The sequence below is a fragment of the Leguminivora glycinivorella genome, chromosome 22 (assembly GCF_023078275.1).
Source record: "Leguminivora glycinivorella isolate SPB_JAAS2020 chromosome 22, LegGlyc_1.1, whole genome shotgun sequence".
Taxonomy (NCBI): Eukaryota; Metazoa; Arthropoda; class Insecta; order Lepidoptera; family Tortricidae; genus Leguminivora; species Leguminivora glycinivorella.
Window position 1 is genome coordinate 14,031,922 of NC_062992.1, and position 2,765 is coordinate 14,034,686.

General features: G+C 39.0%; 1 non-coding gene across 1 annotated transcript; it reads left to right on the forward strand.

The window, feature by feature from the left end:
• Nucleotides 1-2,691: 2,691 nt before the first annotated feature.
• On the forward strand, nt 2,692-2,765 carry Trnas-cga. Its single transcript has one exon. It is a non-coding gene; the product is annotated as a tRNA-Ser (tRNA).

Consider the following 2,765-nt stretch of genomic DNA (forward strand, 5'->3'; position numbering starts at 1 on the left):
CACATTGTGAATCATGATATGTGCTTTGTTGTTTTACAAGACTGTGATTGTAGGTACTTATTTATTTATTCTTTATTGCACATAAAAAAGTACAAAATGGTGTACATAATGCCTTAAGGCATTCTCTACCAGTCAAACACTGCAGGCATCGTGACTGAAAATAATAATCAGATATCACTTACTGTACTTCAACTGTTTTGAATAAAAAATAATGGATATTGTTTAAAAAAATACTTTTTTTTGCTTTTGTTTCTACTTAAAGAAAAAAAATTGAATCCTAACGAAATCATAATAGTCGATATACGTTGAATTATTAGTGGTAAACTTGTTTTTTTATTCAAACTCTCTTTATCCTGCCACGTTTTCCCTGCTACCCTGTCTATTCACTTTCTCCTGTATGTCTAAAATTTCAACTCGCTATAAGTTCTACGTTTTTACGACTATTTCGTTCCCTCCTGAAAATTCCGTATCATTGATGCACTCAAAAACATATTTAAATCCAAAAAGGTACAAAAAACCATTTTCATTTTTTTTCATTCACTTTACCCTGATGGTGCCACTTTTTTGAGAACGAACCTTATTTGTGTGATGAGCACAGCAATTTATTCCTGAGTCATGGATGTTTTCTATGTAGGTATATTTAATTATTTATACGTATTTGAATATTAATCGTAAACTAGAACTTTCCTTTGCTAATCCGCGAATAGATAACGTGCAAGTCAATCAGTGCTAACCTGTTATAATTACTTGCGTATTTTTTACATGCAATTAATTTTCCCACCCTCCCACCGCAAAAATAAAAATAAATACGCAAATAAATATAACAACCCACCACCAAAAATACAAAACTCGATACGTGTTTCGCCTCTCTACGAGGCATCCTCAGGAGCTGATGTTGACGGTCCGAAGTCCCGCAACTGAGACTGAGTCTCGTAGAGAGGCGAAACACGTATCGAGTTTTGTATTTTTGGTGGTGGGTTGTTATATTTATTTGCGTATTTATTTTTATTTTTGCGGTGGGAGGGTGGGAAAATTAATTGCATGTAAAAAATACGCAAGTAATTATAACAGGTTAGCACTGATTGACTTGCACGTTATCTATTCGCGGATTAGCAAAGGAAAGTTCTAGTTTACGATTAACATGGATTTCCGCAAAGTAACGCCTGATTCCATCGAGTATTTGAATATTATATACATACATGTGAGTGTGCACGGGAAAACGTCCCACTTTGTCGATTGCTATAATCTATAAAGCCGATTTGTCAGGTTATTCATATAAAGATACAAATATAAGTAAATCTCACCTTAATGGTAAACGACAAAGTTGGACGTTTTACTAAACACACTCACATATCATTGTCTTAGTACCCACAACACAAGCCACCCTGAGCTTTACCGTGGGCCGTGGGACTCGGTCAATCTGTGTACACATATATGAATGTCCTTTGATATTAATTTATTTATTTACTAGCTTTTGCCTGCAGCTTCGCTTGCGTTAGAAAAAGACAAAAAGTAGCCTATGTCACTCTCCATCTCTTCAACAATTTCCACTTAAAAAATCACGACGATTTGTCGTTCCGTTTTGCCGCGAATGACGGACAAACAGACACACACTTTCCCATTTATAATATTAGTATGGATTTCCAGGACTCAGAATGTTCCAGAAAGCGCTACTCCTCGCCCTGAGCCTGGCGTCAGTCCTGGCCTTGACTGACAAGGACCTGGTCTTCATCAGTAACCTGGTGCTGGCACCTCACTTCTCCACCGACCCTAACGACGCTGGTGCCAACTATGATCAAGTCAATGGCTGCCCGTCGGACAAAGTAATATGTTGTTTCAAGGGCACTAATATATGTTCTTGCTGTAAACGTAGTGGGTAACGATCAAGAGACTGAATACATGTGATATTGCAATGGTGGACGGTATTTAGTGTTACCATATCACAAAAAAATACTCTTAGTTTTTCAAGATTATGTGCCATGTGCAAACACCATCATCATCCTCCTTGCGTTATCCCGGCATTTGCCACGGCTCATGGGAGCCTAGGGTCCGCTTTGACAACTAATCCCAAGATTTGGCGTAGGCACTAGTTTTTACGAAAGCGACTGCCATCTGACCTTCCAACCCGAAGGGTAACTAGGCCTTATTGGAATTAGTCCGGTTTCCTCACGATGTTTTCCTTCACCGAAAAGCGACTGGCAAATATCAAATGACATTTCGCACATAAGTTCAGAAAAACTCATTGGTACGAGCCGGGTTCGAACCCGCGACCTCCGGATCGAAAGTCGCACGCTCTTACCGCTAGGCCACCAGTGCAAACACCATATAAAACTAAAATAACTCTGGTCTAAAAAAGTGCTTCATTTTAAAAATTAATAACAATTCTGATAAATTTAATGTCTCGTTTAATTTGTCACCCGTATAAGTGAGTTTTCACATTATCCGATCCGATATCGGATGCAAAGCCGATATCCCATATATTTAAGCCGCCATCTTTGTTGTTTGCCTTTGAAATCCTTCCTACATCCGATATCGGATCGGATAATGTGAAAACGCCCCAAGGCTTACACAATGTATAGAATAGATAGGCTTAAGACGCATAGACGGTCAACCAAATTTTGGCAATAAATAACTTCGATGTAGGGAACAAATCAAATTATTTTATTAAATATTTTCGACGGGTACCTCGGCGGTCGGGGTGGTGTAGCGGTCGAACACGTCAGCCGCGATAGCTGGAGACCCGGGTTCGATTCCCGGCTTCGCCA